This window comes from Anomalospiza imberbis, chromosome 12 (assembly GCF_031753505.1).
Source record: "Anomalospiza imberbis isolate Cuckoo-Finch-1a 21T00152 chromosome 12, ASM3175350v1, whole genome shotgun sequence".
NCBI lineage: Eukaryota > Metazoa > Chordata > Aves > Passeriformes > Viduidae > Anomalospiza > Anomalospiza imberbis.
In genome coordinates, this window is record NC_089692.1 from 15,979,415 (window position 1) to 15,995,374 (window position 15,960).

At 40.4% G+C, this 15,960-nt stretch overlaps 1 long non-coding RNA gene across 5 annotated transcripts in view; it reads right to left on the reverse strand.

The window, feature by feature from the left end:
* Positions 1-15,960, reverse strand: part of LOC137481367 (uncharacterized) — a 150,529-nt gene that overhangs the window by 14,802 nt on the left and 119,767 nt on the right. For 3 of the 5 annotated variants that reach the window (XR_011003451.1, XR_011003452.1, XR_011003448.1), the window contains exon 2: positions 2,806-2,913. The exons of 1 other annotated variant lie outside the window; for it this stretch is intronic. This is a non-coding gene — a long non-coding RNA (uncharacterized lncRNA). Of the gene's footprint in view, positions 1-80; positions 194-2,805; positions 2,914-15,960 lie in introns of those variants that run through there. One more of the 5 variants, XR_011003450.1, reaches the window with a different exon arrangement.

Below are 15,960 nucleotides of genomic sequence, written 5' to 3' on the forward strand. Positions count from 1 at the left end.
TATCTACGCAATAAGCAGGCACCTGAATCTTCTGGTTCAGGTGACAACAGAGAAAAGAAAACAACTTGTTAAAACATTACCTGAAGCAGAAGTTTCTAACTCTGTGCCAGGCCTGGTACATGCTTGAGCAACTCTTTTCAATTAAGTCATCATCCCAGCGATGCCTCGTGGGTGGTGAGGCTCCGCGCTGTCCTCGGTGCGAGCGAGACATTCCCCCACACGCCTTTCTCTAATTATTATCTCTGCTGTCCTGGGTGCTCATCCAGAGCCCTGCTTCACCAGCCCAGCTCAGCTCCCTCCTGAGAGGCAGCTCCTGAGGAACTGGATGCCTCAGTGACACCAACAGCCAAAGAGCGCTGCTGCTCAGCTCCTGAATTCCCCAAAGCATCTTAGCAGATCCCCTCGTGAGGCAGGCATGTGTCACTAGAGGTTGTATAAAGCAGCAGCTCCCAAGTCAAGAATGAATTTTCCATGCCTTGGATTTCTAAAGTCTAAAACAGAATTTCTTAGCAGCTCCTTGGCTACTAATTTCCCATCTGCTGAAGGCAATGACAATGTAAAAGAAAAACAGACAGATTTGTCCTGGAAAACAGGAAGACTTTCTGGGTGAATTAGCTTTCCCTGCTGTCTCTAGAAACAAATCTCCCTAAAATATCAGCAACAAATCAATTTTACTGCTTTTCAGTAGAGAGGAAGGAAATTACCTTTTCTGATTTCAACCTTCTTCCAGTGTCACAAACCCATCAGGCCAAATAATTTCCTAAGAATTTACCATATGTTCAAATTGGAACCTGAAAATAGGCTTATTTTCTGTTTAGTCTAAATCCAAAGCCAGAGAATTAAGTTTATGTTCAAGGTGCCTGAATCTGGAACTTCTCAAAATGTGAAGGGTTTAGGTCTGTACTTGTAGCTTTGCTTTTTGTTCCATTCCTAATGAAAGAAAACTTAAAAAGTAAGGATTAAAAATTGATGGGGTAGTAATCTACAAAAAGCTCTTCATCCAAGGTATTAGCAAGCAATACAAATTATTTTGTAGAAATGTAAACGGTATTTAAATGTAAGTAGGTATTTTACCCAGTTGGTTAGATGGGGACAGTCTCTGACTGGCTTTCCTGGGAATCAGATAGGTCCCTAAATCATTAACTTAGTGTTAAATCATCTTAGAGATATAAATAAATTGAGAGACTTATTCAGGGATGTCTTGCAGAATGTAAGTAGTTTCTAGATGAATGACTCATAAGATCAAAGTCAAGGAAGACACCCTTTTAATTAGGGAGGAAAGTCTTGAGCAAATCTCAAAGACACCTTTGCCAGGCACAAAACCTTCCCTGCGTGCTCTCCAGTTTCACCTGACTCTTCTGGAACACAGTTGCCCCAAACTACCTTACAAAAAATGGAATGAGGTTGAAAAGCAGCTAATTTAGGAATCCTCCTACAGATTCCAGAACTTTGCAATCACCAATAAATATTCACACGTTTTTCTACAGTATAAATTGCCCAACAGAACCGGTTTGCAATCAGAATCCAGCCTTATGCAAGCCAACCTTTAAACATTCCACAACTTTAGCAGTCCTGCCCTTCAGCTGGACAAGTGGCCGAGGTTGGCAGAACAGGACCCTGAGGTAATTGCATGGTTCCTTTGTATCACACATGATCCCTGTCCTGCACAGGGTATTTGCTCCTGACATAACCTGTCATGCTATTAAGGAAAAACTCATCCTTGATGGCTTTTCAGAGCTAACCAGAAACCACAACATTATTTTGCTATTCAAACATAAGAAGTGCTGTCTTTTTTCTCCTGACAGTCAATGTATTTTAGCTGATACCTGAGGCTGGACAGTTAGACCCACTTTCCAGTGGATTTTCTTAAATTAAAAAAAATTAAATGTATTCTTAAATTCAAAGCTCAAAAATCTTCCCTTTGTATTATTGTGTTTTGCATTAATTAGGAAGCCTGCTAAGTCAGTAAGAAAAAACTATTATTTGTTCTAATGTTTCCTCTGTTCTAGTAACAAATGTGGTAGGTATGTCTCCATAATGGAGTGGAAAAATCACAGTTCCATATACTTTACAGCATATCTGATTTTTTATCCTAGCTGACTTTATTTCAGATATTAATAATTGCATTTCACAGTCGCTGTTACTGTTTGGTTTATTAACGTGGCAGTTGAAAACTGACTGTACTCAGTGAATTCTCCATTTATATTAATTTAGGCTGCTCACTTCTCTCACTCCCCATTGCAACCCAAGACCTTCTTTTCCTGACCATTCACCCTGCATCCATGCTGGACTGACCCTAGGTCTCTTCTGGAGCAGAGCAACTATACTACGCTAAGTCTTTGCATTGGTTTAGTTTTTTAATGTCCCCAGAATACAGAAGAGACAAGAGCACAGCCACTATAATGTGATGCTTGTAATTTTCAGTGGATATCACAAAAATTCTTCTGAGAATCTGTTGCAAAAAGTGAAGTTCAAAAATTAACTGCAACTTGTCAAAATCTAGTGCATGAGTGCTTACAAAGTGACTCTCTTCCTTGGATTTGGGTACTTGCAGCACTTTGGAATCCCTTAATTTGACAGGAAGATAACATTAATGTAAACTCAACTGTTACTTTCCTAAAATCCAATTAATCTTGTCAAGCAATATACAAAGTTTCACTTCCCTAAAGCTGAAGAAACTAAATAAGGCAAGATGGCTAATATGGCCAAACTTCCAAGCCTTTTTACACGCAGCACTTAGCCCAAAAAACTCTCTCTCAGCAATAAAGGTGTGGATGGGAAACAAGATCAGCACTGAGAACTAACCTGAGAAAAGTGGTCCAGCAGCAGAGGAGATTTGTTTCTGCTCACTTAGGTGGCATCACAGGACTGCTGTACATCTCTCCTGCACCCTCACACATTGGCTCATGTTTTCTTTCATTCAGGAAATGTGCAAGTTACCCTCATCTAAAAATGGACAATCAGGAAAATCTGTTGCCCTGGCTTTCCCCTTAAAAATCATATTTACTGTCATCTCCTCACATTCTTTATCAGAAAAGCTGCTCTGGATTTTCTAGAAAAATCATGATCTGAATGAAGGAACTTTCAACAGGATTATGGTGTACTGTCAGCTGTCTGGACTGAGCATATTTTGCTGAGAAACCACCATCACCAACAGCACTAGGAACCAGGAGAATCCCAGCCGTGTGAAAGACAGTGTAATGAAGACAACTGAGACAGAACTTGTAAAATAGCCTCTGCCAAGACTGGACACAGATTACTGTCATCTCTTCCAAACACATTTTCAGTTCTCATCTCTCTTCAACTGTAAAATATGAAGAAATAAAGATGAGTAAGAGCAGGAGAACAAGAGCCAGGCATTTCAGGGAACATAGGGAACAACAAAGGAGTGCAAGTAAAACATCATCTCAGAAAAAGACACATCAATAAAAGTAATTATATCTTTTCCTTTATTTTTCTGTTCTTATCTGGTATTATCCTGTGCTTTTCTATGCTTTGTTCAAAACAAAGGTATGACTACCCTGACCATTCACCTGTCTTGTTACAGCTTTCTCCCAATTTTGTAACTAAAATCAAGAAGATAGATACAGCATGTCTAAAATCAGACATACAAAATGGGATTGCTGCATTGTACTCAGAAGCCCAGCACTGCATGCACACAAAAAAACAAAGAAAAAGTAGTTATCTGTTACCCTAATTTAAGGTGTGCAATTAGCAAAGCTGGAATGCAAACAGTCTCTCCTCAAGTCACTGTGGGTGTATAGATGGATGACATATCTAATAAGAAGCTGAGCATCCAGCCACTAAGATGCTCCAATAAGCTGTATCACAATCCTCTTAAGGATTTAGGGAAATCAGAGGCTCAGCTTTGCCATCTGTGGCTTAATAAATATTTTCTTCAGAGGCTTTGTGCCTTGTTTTAGCAACCAAGAAAATAGTCATACAGTAATTTCTGAGACATGGCATTACCATGAGCTCATTTTGTCTTTCCTCAACAGCCCTTTTTTTGCAAGGGGATGACCTGTGGTAGCTGTGCTGAATGAAGGGGGTGAAACCCAGCTTTTGGGTCTCATTGCATGACCCAGCAAGGCTGTGTTAGGTCACGGGTGTCCAGGCACTCTGAATCCCTCTCTTCAGGAGAGAAGAGTTAAAAGATTGTCATAAAAGCAATATTGCCAGGTCATTTGAGTGTCCAATGGACTTGCAAATCAGCAGGGTCTCAGAGCAAAGCAAGGAGGTCTCTGAAAAGCTATTCCCATGCTGACCTCTCACGTCTTCAGTTCCGAGGAAGATGATATATTAGAGATGATTGTGTGAAAATTTTGGTATAGCACAGAATCAACAAGGTTGGAAAAGACCTTCAAGATCATCAATTCAGCACCACAGTAATCATCCCTAAATCACATCCCCATGTGCCATATCCACACACCTCTTGAACATTTCCATAGATGGTGACTTCAACACCTCCATGGGCAGCTTATTCCAATGCCTAACCGCTCTTTCAGTTTTCATTTTTTTCTAATACCTAAACTGGACCTCCTCTGGTGCAATTTAAGGCAGTTTCTTTCCATGATTTATCTGAGAGATACAGCAGAAGAGAATGAGCCCATCTCACTACAATCTCCTTTCAAGTAACAATAACAGCAGTGAGGTCTTCCCTGACTGCCCAAATGGACAATGACTCAATGGATCCAAAATAATTCCTTCCAGATACATTATCTCAACAGATACACTATTTTTCCAGTACTGCTTAAGCAGCATCAGCAGACATAGGGTAATTCTACAGTTTTGTAGCTAAGTCAGTGATGGACCCTTATCTGAGGCTACTTCCACCAAGGAATCCAAATTCTGCCCTCTCTAACTTCACGACCCATATTCCCAAGATCAGGAGCTTCAGAAGTATCCAAAGCCATTCTAGCTTAGAATAAAGGAAATCTGAACTATTTGGTCAGCTTTTCTAAGAGAAAGAAAAACCAAGGAAATAAAGATGAATAGAATTTCCCCCTGGAACTTAGATGAAGACAAAGAGGGCTTGCATAGGCCAAAGGATGTGAGCATGAAAGGTGCTGGTATTTAAATGGATGTGAGAAGGTTTCCTAGGGAACTCAAAAATCAATAGTTTCCAAAGTTTTTGGGAAAAACTTGGAAAAGAGAGAGAGGAATAAAAGTAAATACAAAATAAAAAATAGGGAAAAATATATTCTTTTATTGGCCCAGTGTTAAAAGCAAAAGACTGAGAGCCAGAAGACCTAATCTCCAGTGTTGACTTTGTACAATGTCCTTGGTGATGATGTTGGTGAAGCTGCTGTCTCTCTCAGCCACAGATCCCCCAACATGTGTGTTTCAGATGTCATCAAGGTGAAAGCTCTCTCTTCTTATTCATATTTCAGATTTTGAGGGGTTCCAATTTCTGCTGTGGCCTGAAGCTGTTAAGTTATAATATAAAGGCAAAACCGAATGGAAACTATAAAATATTGTTCTTTGGTTTGGTTTGCTTCTTCAACAGATTCAAAAGTGATGGTCATCGTAACTGCTGTTTTCAGAGACAGATCCTGGGCTTGTGCACATCATAAATTTTTGTATTTTCATACGATGTATTTTCATCAGAGCACTATTTTAACTTGAAAACACATTGTGGAAGGAGCTGCAATGTACTGCTCTTAGGACATGCAAATCTTAAAATCCTTATCTGCAATATTTCAAGAAGTGTTTTGTGGATAGAACTACACAGGAATAAAGTGCTGCCCATAGGATATTTTAGAAGTCTTTCTTTCCTGAAAACCATGCAGTTGATTCCTTTGTACTACCACACAACAAAGTGGGGAAAAAAGAAACAACGAATGAAATTCCTCTGAACAATTTGTTTTAGGAGAAGATCTGTCTTTGTCAAATGAATGCACTCCAGTCTATAATTGTCAATTTTAAGGAATGACTGAGAGATGCCACTTATTTAAATTGAAACAAGTACTTTGCTCTGGAAAGCAGACCACAAGTAGGGACAGATTTGCAAATCAGCTGCCAAACCAATGCATGCAAAAGACAACAGCCTTTCCACTTCACATATCCGAACGGACAACTCTGACAGTTTCTATGTGCAGTTATGTGAACTGCACACGTAATCATGGCAATTGCATGCAGAAATTGGATGCAAACTACACAGTTAATTTGGTTTTTAAAAGAGGGAGTAACCTTGCAACACTATACACAGAGGAGTCAAGCAGTAATTACAACGTGCTCTTCAAACCTCTTAGAGTAATAACCAGTGTTTCCATGCAGTTGTGCTAAAATATTTTCCAGCTGTCAATGTGCCTGCACATTGATACAGAGATACTTTTTGTTGTTTTGTTTTTTTTTTTTTAATATCACCAGGAGAGATGGATGAATTTCAATTGCTTGACAGAATGCTTGTGTGATATTTCTTAATGAAGAGTATCAACAGCACCTTGTATTGCTGGTCTAAGGGGTGCAGATCTGCAGCAGAGCTCGCACCAGGACCATAAATGCATTAGAGGACACAGCAAAGAGTCAATGGAGTCAGAGCAGTTTGCTAGGAAGGCCTCAGCTGAGACTGGGCATTTTGCCTGGGATGGCAAACTGAGGATTAAGGGCTCTACAGGACATGTGAACGCCACTCAAAGGCAAACACAAGCATGATTAAAATTTAGCAAACCATGATGTTTGAGCCCTTGGGCAAAATCCAGTAGACACAGCTGTATTTATAGGCTGATACAAAGGAGAACTGTTAGGTCTAACAGCAATTCAGCAACTCAAAGAACAGAGAGGAGCTTGAGACCTCTCTGCGCTCCGAGTCTCAGTCTAAGGTGCTACATCTTTCTCTCAACTACTCCCTCCAGCAGCTGTGACCTCACAGTTACTGTATGGGACCCTTTTTCCTACAGATCAATGCATTAGCAATTATAATTAGACCTACAGGAAGAAACAGCATCATTCTTTCAAAGACCAGGTGCCTACACCTCTATTTATGTCATTTAGAGATGTTGGCTGAGGGCTGCACTTCAAGGTCTGTGCTGATAATGAGAACAAAAGAAATTTGGAAACAGTAAGATTAATGCAAAGGCAGGCATTCTCTGGCAGAGAATCACATACAGTGAAACGCTCCACCAGTAGTAGAAGCACTGAAATAAGTGGAAATTTGAAGTGTCTTCCAAGAAAATCAGAACTGCTGCTGCCAGTTTTCTGCAGCAGGAAGCCTGTAACTTCAGTCTCTGGGGGAAACAAAAACAATGGAGACACGCTGATACTTTCCCCTTATTTTCTCCAATTGAATCAACTTTATTGCTCTAAGGGAAAGCAAGAAACACACTTGGGAATAGTCATGGACAGTAGCTTTGTAGATTATGAGCTACCTCTACCCTAAAGAAAAACCATTTTCAAAATAGTCACCTTGTTCTTATTTGATGGGAATAGAACAACCTCAGTGCTGCTTGTACAAAGAACCAAAGATCTCTTAGCAGCACCCTTCAGATACACTTGCACATCATCTTGCTGCTCGGGTGATGCAGAACCATGCCGTTCTCAGGTCATGTGGCTTCACTTCTAAATAGGAAAAGTGCTTTTGGGCTGGCCAAAAAAGATACCAACATCCCCTTTTTGAAAACTGAAATCCCATTGAAATTTGGTGTTTTAAATTCCATTGAGTAGCATGGGCTGTATAGGAAGTTGTCTGATCTCTACACAGCATCCCTTGATAAACTCAACACTTAAACAGTCAGCTGTCCTGAGAAATTAGGCATTTTAGGAAAAAAATATATTAAGTAGTAATTCATGCCTTCCAAATAATCAAGAAAGTCTCTGCATTAAACCCTGGTCCATTCTCTTGACTCCCTTTTACACCTGTTCCTCCTGTGTCTGACATTTTTCACAACTGAGAACAAGTGCTTGGCAGGCTTGTGCTCTGCCCTGAAGAGTAAATGACCACAAGATAACTGGGAAAAACCACACTCCCAGCAGCCTAAGCAACACATCTGCCTTGCTTGCTCTCTCCACAAAGCAGTCCTGGCACTTCTCTGACTGAGGAATACTATTAGGAAAAGGATTGTTATTCTGATGTGATACTAACGCTCTTCAGCATATCAGTGCACTGCAGGGCCTGAGCACAGCTACAGGTAAAGAGCAGAGTGAAAGAGTCATCCTGGCAGTATCTCTGCCTCCTGCTGAGCCTCAGACAGGAGTAGACATTCACCTGTGCTGGAGTGGCACTGGAAGGCAGCTTTTTCCCTGAGATAGAGAGCTGAGAAACACTGGATTACATGGTTGTCATCACTGCTTATTGGCTTTTGTTCTTTTCACATCGCCAGGCAGCAGCGAGTGGGGTGCCACAGTGCTGTGCTTGGATGGCTGAGGAGAAGCTCATTGTTTGTTATTGCAGAAAGGCATTAAAAATAGCAAAAACAAATAAACCAAAAAATTGAAAAAAGGGGGGTAATAGAAAAAGAGGTAGAGGAGCTTTCCTCTTGGAGCTCCAGAAGCCAGGTGCATACCTACTGACAATGATGACAAACAAATACTGGAAATATTTTGCACTTCATCAAAGTACACAATATTTAGGAATAGATTCAAATTACTTTTCTGATACCACCTACAACTCTCTTGGAACTGGTGCTGTGTTCACAGAATAAAACCTTTTTCTACATCAGTAAAAATATGCAAAAGTATCAGTAGCAAAGATCATGTTCTTGCATTCCTGTTTACATAGATTAGCACATGTGCCAGTAGAAGCTTTAATTTTGTAATGAGGTGTTTCACAGGGTAAGAAAAATCCAGACAAAAATATGATTGGCAAAATCTACCCTTAATATACTATGAAAATACCTGTGATATTTGATTATGTGGCATTAACTAACTAGGGCTTATCTTGGTATTATTCTCTACTTGTGGCAGGTGAAAATCTCAGGCTAAAGACTACACAAAAAAAAAAAAAAAAAACAGAGAGCTGTGTAATTTTTCAAGAATATACAGCATTCTGCATACTGCAAATACTTTGGGTATTCTAAAGCAGAACACATTGGTGGCACATTGCTGGCAGAAACAGAGATTCAGAGGAAATAGCAGTAATCACGAAACTATACCAAGTAATAAGAACTAAACTTAACAGTCAGAACCCAAATGGGAGAAAAAAAAAGACAAGGTAAGGTTTATACCTCCATCAAACAGTAACTGTGGGAACTCACGCCTCTTCCACCTGAAACTTTTACCAAAACACCTTCCTGTGCCAGGGATTTCAGTGCTTAGGGGGAGACTGGGGGTTTTTATGTGCATTTGAAAGCAGCCTTGGGCAGTGAGCGGTTGATCCAATCATCCAGAGTGGTCTGGGGGGCACTAAGTGTGGAGATTGTGCTTTTATCCTTCGTGGAAACCCTCCTGCATGTGGGGAAATTGTTCCACACTGTGGTCAGTGTAAAATCTGGCTCAGTTACAAGTGAGATATTTTCTTATCTGCACTAGGGGCCCCAGACCACCAGCTCAATTCTCCAAGCTTCTGGACTGCCCTAAAGCCCCACTGTGGATTCAAGGATGGCTCTCAGCAGTCCTCACCTTTCTAGAAGGGTGACACATTGTTCTAATACATACAATTCTAACTGTATCTTGTGTACAAGCACTACATAATGCAACATTTTTAGGGTGTCATTCTGCATTTGCTTCTTATTTAATTGCTTTCATCTGTGTGCTGTTTTAAAAATACTTTTAAAAAAGATTCAGAGGCTGACTTCTGTGCAAGGGAAACAGAGCCAAGAAACTCCCTGTCCAGTTTCAGTGAGAAACAGAAAGCCATACTTCAAGCATTTCCCTTAAAGTTTAAAAAAAAAAAAAAAAAAAAAAAAACCAAACAAAAAAAAAAAAAAAAACCCAAAAAAAAAAAACCCCAACAATTGCAAGTCAAAATCAGCTGATGCACAGTCCTAGTTCTACCCACTTCAGAAGAGCTGCTGCATTGAGACCAGGTGAGCCACTGTCCCCACTCTGTTGCAACCTCTTTTATGGAACCTTGCAACAGCTGATGTTTTTTAAAGTATTGCTTAAATCAAGAGACTGTCCGAGAACCCAAGCTTAGGTGATTTTTGTGTTAACTTTTGCTTAAGTTTGAATTTCTAGTCCATATGACGGTAAAGAAAAACTGGAAAATGTTAGGGGAATGCAATTATGTGAAAAGAGCCAATAATTAAAAAAAAAAACTCAATATCATTATTCATTATATTCCTGGTCCATGTTTTTTATTTGTTAGAGGTAAGCAAACACTAAATACAAATAGAACGAATAACGAAAAAATCTTTTAAAACATGTTCCTAAAGCTCTCTGAAACTTTAACATAACACAGTGTGCTGAAGCTGGCAAAGAATGGCCTCAGTGAAAATCAGAGGCAATTTCAATAAAATTAGCAAGGCTGGAAAGGAGGCAAGGGTGGAGTAATGGGATCTCGCTTCTTTTCAGAATGATTCCATCTTCACATTGCTCTGCCTGTGAGCTCTCCTGCAAAGACAATGCCTGTAATAGGAGTCAAAGCTCCTTGGGCAGTGACTGCCTTTTTTCCTTTATTTTTTTATTTTGTTTTTACCTGCCCCTCATTGACTACACAGAAACCTGTGCAATGGAGTACTCTTCAAGGCTTGGGGATCAAAGTGTTAAACACAATTAAAACAAAATATGAAATTCACTACTAGGAGCACACTTCAAACACATTGTAAGAGATTGAGAGATAAACTTGCTCTTTCCCCTGGCTGATATCTTTTTCACTCACAACACTAAGTTAAATTGGTTGAAAACAGTGCTCCTTTCTCCTCTAAAAATACACAGAGCATAATAAAAAATGTAACTTGCAATCAGCCCCTTGATGTTTTTAAGGTAGTAGCAGGAACTGATACTGCCCAGAGCAGCAATGAGGTTCTGAGTCCCACACACACTAAGAGAAACTGAAACAAGGGATGCATGGAAAATCCATTAGCAGAAACCTATGTGGAGACAAAACCTTTTGGTTTTTGAAGGATCTCCAGAGGTCCAAGCACAGCATGTTAATGTTTATGGTAGAAGTCAGTCAGTCTCCAAGCTTATGTTATTTTGTTTTGCTAAAAGAATATGAGATGTTACAATAATTACTGGTGTTTTTACTGAGTAGCTCTTCTTAGGAGCTTCTCTCAAGTGTAGCTGGTTTTAATTTGGGGAATGAGGGTGGGCATAGCTTCACATTTATAAAGCCCTAATTGAGAGCGTTTCCCTCAAAGAGAACAATAACATGACATTTATTTCTTAGATGTTTTTAAACTGGATATTTTTATTTTCATTGGCAAATTTCTGGAGTATTTGGGTTTTTTTTTTCTTTTTTTTTTCTCCCCTTTCTAAGTCCTCTGCTTTTCCAGTGTGACTAAATCCAAAATGTTTGTACCATTAAGATGACAGATGACACGGCCCAAAGGCAAACACACAGGATCATCTGTCAGGTGCTTGGCTCTGCTGTGGTTTACTGAGTGCTTTGCCAGCAAGTCTTAGCACCTTTGTGTGCTTCTATTTCCTTACCTGTAAAATTGAGATAATGACATATACCCTCTTTGTTATAAGCTTTGGCATCTCTTCTTTATAAAAATGCTACGCAGCACTAAAATACAAATATAAATGCTTAGATAACCCTATCCCACTACATGTGAAGGAGAGTTGGTCGGGGGAGGAATAGCAACCTTTGTCTCAAGGGATCTGGAGTTGGTTTTGGTTTCAAGTCTCTCTTCATTTCTTTTTACCTTCCAGAATTGCCTGAAACATCTGCTGAATTGGCACAATGTGAATGGAGAGATTCCACCTCATCCTAATTTTGTCCTGATGCAAAACTGTCACTGTCTGGTGTTTTCAAAGGCAAATTTTTTTTTTTTTCTGAGTGCCAGGAATAATCTCCTGCTCTTTGACTCAATCTGTAAGCCCACAGGGTTATGTATTTATTTACTTATTTATTTTGATGTCTCCAAAATAGCAATGCATGTTGCTCTACCAGACTGCATGCTGTAAAACAGTGGAAGCAAATAAACTGCAATTGTTAATGTTAATTGGTCTTACTTTACCATGTCATTTCCAATTTTTTTCAAAATGGAGATTAAAAAGGGTTGGAGAAAAAGCTGTGATTTTGTCATAAGCAATCCAGTTAGTAGAGTGAACTGAAGGGATTTGATTGTTCAAGCTCTGCACAGCCAACGAACCGCACAAATTCACATTAATCTGTCTGTCCACACGCCCTCAGCCTTGTCTGCACAGACTGAGGCTTCTACACAGAGCGACGGTGTGGCCCACCTGCAGAAGAGCCACACTGCCCTGCACACTCTGTACCACTCATCCATGGCACAAACCTCTGAAGGTGTAGATGCTCCAAAGTCCATAAGCTCATAACCCAGCAAGGCCTCAGGTGACCTGCTCAAACGGTGAAGATAATTTCGACTTTTCGCTTGTGGTTGATGTGAGGTTTGCTTGTGGAAAACCTCCAATAATAAAATCCAGGAAATACAGCACCTTGCAGATTTGAGAAGCTCCTATGACCTAAAAACCAGCTCAACTCACCTACCCTCCAGGACCAAGGCAGAGCTGCATCCCCACAGCACTCGCTGAGTGTGGTCCCCAAACTGAATTTAAAAGACCCAAAGGAGAATGTTCCAGCCTAAATGACCTCATTCACTCAGGATGTTTTCATTAATATCCTGCTTCAATTTTCCAGTTGATAGTTTCATTGGTATTATTCTTAGCAATCCCTCAATAAAACCCTGTATTGTTTTTTTTCTAACACCATGGTGTTTATGCCTCTCACATGTCTACTCACAGCCGTATCCTCGCGCCCTCAGTTTCAGCAGTTCTCAGAAACTGAGCCACTGTCACTTGGGTGCACATAAACACATCCACACATGGACACATAAACTTGGTGATTTTCTCTGAATTCTCACTCAGCTTCATCTGAGGCTCCCAGTCTTGAGGGAGGTTATTATTCTGATCAAAAATTCCTGCCTCCTGCCCATCCTACCTGAGACCTTCTCATTGCCGTGTCATTTCACCACAAATTTTTATTTCATTTTCTGTCATGTATCACCTCAGATCAGCAAAATGTTCTTCTCAATTTCTCCCTCACAATGAGGTTTTCCTCATGTATTAGCTTCTCATTTTCCAAATTGCACAGTAGTGCACTGTTTTCTGTCCATATGCCCATCCTCTGTAGCTCTCTTTGGACACACCTGGCCAGCTCCACTGTCCTCTCCATATCCCAAGTGACTGTCATCTAAAGATATTGTTAGCACAGCCTGCTTTTGGGTCATTACCTGTAGCTAAGAATCAATATGAATCCCATCTTGGTGCCAACCTCTGCTAAACACCTCCTCAAAACACCACACATTGATGTTAATAATTATCCTTCAACCAGTTTGCAGCCCTTGCAACACAATGTTTATACCCTAACCAATGTGTAAACTTGTTTTGCAGGCAAGAATGTCATGAGAAACCACATCAAATGCATTATTAAAATCATCAGTAAATCCAGCAAATTGCCTTTTATCCACTGATTTTGCAATTCTGTATTCTAAAAGAACTTTGGAAAATCTATTCCCTATTCTTATTTTTGCTACTGAGGCTCATTTTTTTTCTTCTTCTGTAAAAAAATTTCCATAGTTGTTCCCTTTTTCCATTCCTACATTCCTGCTGAGATATTCCCAAGACCTTTCATTAATTGCTTAGGAAGACAATATTTGCCATAGTTTACCCTGTATCACAAAAGCTGGTGATAAAGTTGGTGTTTGTTGCAGCTGTGGAGCAGATGTGGGCCCTGAACTCTGAGATTTTTTGTTCCGTCTGTGTAACAAGTCCACATTTTTAGGGAAATATATATGCCAACAGTTAGTAAAGTGTGTCACTTCAAAAACTTAAATATTTGTCTTTTTGGGAGTACAGGATTTACCTATAATACCTCAGTGAGCCCAGAACAGGACACCAGCTTCCTTAGACGTGTATAAGGCTTCAGTCACAGATGAATGTCAGATATCACAAGGGCACCCTGAGTTTTCTAGGTAGCAGGCACCTCAATAATACTGACAGGAGACTGAATTATTCACAGCTGGAACTCTTTTGGCCCCATATGCAGATTAGGAGGCTGCAAAATTCCCAAATAACAACATGAAGGCAGAAGCAGAACAATCACAGACTGCCTGCTCATAGCATTCAAGGCCACACATTTTGTCCTATTTAATGGAAAAAGAAAACTTTTCAGTACAGGAGAAGAAATCTGGAAATAGACAGAAAAAAAAAAAAATTATATACTTTGTTAGAGAAGATTCAAGCTCCCAAACCCACTAACAGCAAAATTTACTGCACCTTCAAAATTTATATAATTCTGTCTAGAAATCACGTGCAGGGAAATGGAAAAAGAATATGCACAGACGGCACGATCATATGGCCAACATATGGAAATAAAACAGAATAGCTACTGCTTTTTAAGCTCCACAAGAGTGATGAATTGAAGATAAGTGAGAGACCCCTTTCTCACCCTGTTTATTTCACCAAATACCCAAGGCTTGCCCAACCCTCATGGCACACGTAGCACTTTCCCTGTCCTTCAGATATCTGTCACTTTTAACTCATAAGAAGTCTAAGACAGTTCCATAAGTACTCTAACTATTTTCCTAAGCAAAATCACACAAAGAAGTAGCAGATGAAAGGCAACAGAAGTACTGGCATGCAGTTTCCTAAAAAAAATCCCCACAACAACCTCGCCATCAGCACTGGGCCCATCCTTAGAGCTTGATGGAAAGAGCAGCATGTGAGCATCACTGTGCTCACACACACCCAACGTGTTTATTAATCGCACACAAGTAAAAGCCTGCTAAACTCGCAACATATCTGAAGCCCAGGCGAAATGTTTTAATTAAAGGAAACATATTTTCCTCATTAATACAGTGTAAGATATATCAACAACCATGACATACTCTTGTGGCATGTTATTTTCTTCTCTGTGTGCGAACATCTGTACATTTCCCCAGAAGCTGAATTTGACACATGTGATGCAGGAACAGAAATGTCTTTTCAGTGGAAGTCTAAAGCAAACAGATGTGTCAAGCATCTGCCAACAAGTTATGAGGAAGTTACTCCCGCCCTGGGACATAACCACCTATGCTGTTCTCCTTAGAGGAAAGCCTGGTTTTGTGGAAAAGTCGATTCCATACTACGACTTGGGGATGGAAGGGACCTTTGGAGATAGTCCAGTCCAACCCCTCTGTCCAAGCAGGGTCAGCTACAGCAGGTTGCTGTGGAGTGTGTCCAATGGTGTTCTGAGACCCCACAATGATGGAAATTCCATGCACACCCTGGGGTAACTCATCACAGTTTTTGAACACCCTCATATTGGAAAAACTACTTTGTATTTAAACTGCATTTCCTGTATTTCAGCTTGCCTAGCACTGAGAAGAGTGGCTCTGCCTCCTTCATTCTCCACCATCTGATATTGATACAAGCTGGCAAAATATCCCTTCAGCCTTGTTTTCCATAGTTGGGACAGCCTCAGCTCTCTTTGCCTCTCCCCACGTGTCAGATTCTTCTGCCTCTTAATCCTCTCTGTGGCCCTTCACTGGACTAACTGCAGTACCACCAACCCTTTCCTGTACTGGGAGCCCTACTCTGGACATAGATCCTGGATTTGTCTCACCAGCACTGAGCAGAGGGTAAGAATCCCTTCTCAGCCTGATGGCCACACTCCTCTTCATGCAGCCTCGGATGCGGTTGGCCTTTGCTGCAGAGGCACAGAGCTTGTCACCCACCCACAGCCCCATGTCCTTCTCCATCTTTTGGGTAGCTCTGGTTTATAGGGACATTGTTTCCAATCTGCATACCTAAGCTCAGGCACATAAATCCATATTGGGCATCAAAATAAAAGCAGGTTTCTATTCCGAGGCACTGCACACCTACAGCTCCCAATGGAGAAAAGTGGAAGTGTTA